We start from the raw sequence: 869 nt of genomic DNA, 5'->3' as shown, positions 1-869 counted from the left end.
GTGTTTCTGCCGGAGGAGTAGCATGTTTTCCATAAAAGTGAACACAAATGGATAACAGAGGCGTAATGAGGAGTGATCTCAGAAAGATGCTGTTGCTGCAAAGCTGTTACACATTTCCTAACGCTGGGGATACGGCCAACGAGAAAAAACCAAAAAAAAAAAAAAACATTCACAATGAGACACAGTGTCTCCGAGCGCACGCAGTGGCCAAAATTTCAAAGGTCTGGCTCATGAGCGAGGGGGTCCGCCCAGCTCCAGCGCAGGTTGCCTTGGGCTGGCAGGTTGCTCCGCTGCAGCGTGTTTGCATGTGAGGGGAGTTTTTCCTCCGGAGTGGGCAGGGCCGCCGGTGCTAACATATGTAAGCTCCACGGGGGTCTGTGACGGCGCACACCGGCTATCCGGACAATGCATCCATCATTAACCTCCCCGCATCTCGTCGCATTTCAGTCCTTCTCCTTCTTTGTCTGGTTATCTTCATCCCCCTGCTGTCCATCTCCCCCGTCCTCCTCCCTGCGTTTCTCTTTCCTCTCCCCCTGTGGCCTGCTTTTCATCTCACCCGCTCTCTCTCCCTGCCCTTCACCACGTCTCTCTCTCTCCCCCCCTCTTCACCCTCTCCCTGGATCCGCTTTCCACCACCACCTCCCCCAACTCTCTCTCACAACCCTCCCCCCTCCTCCTCCACCACCTCCTCCTCCTCCTCCTCCTCCCCTCCGCCGCCTCCTCTTCTCTGTCCTCCGTTCAATCCCCCCTTTTCCTCCCCCGTCTCTCCTGCCATCTTGCAGGCCAGTGGAGCCAGACTGCAGGCGTTCAGGGAGTCACTGGACCTGCTGGGCAGCGGGTGACACAGATTTCCGGTGTGTGTATGTGTG

This window comes from Stegastes partitus, unplaced genomic scaffold (assembly GCF_000690725.1).
Source record: "Stegastes partitus isolate 25-593 unplaced genomic scaffold, Stegastes_partitus-1.0.2 Scaffold263, whole genome shotgun sequence".
NCBI classification, from domain to species: domain Eukaryota; kingdom Metazoa; phylum Chordata; class Actinopteri; family Pomacentridae; genus Stegastes; species Stegastes partitus.
The sequence above is the reverse complement of the archived record's forward strand: the minus strand, read 5'-3'. Positions refer to the sequence as shown.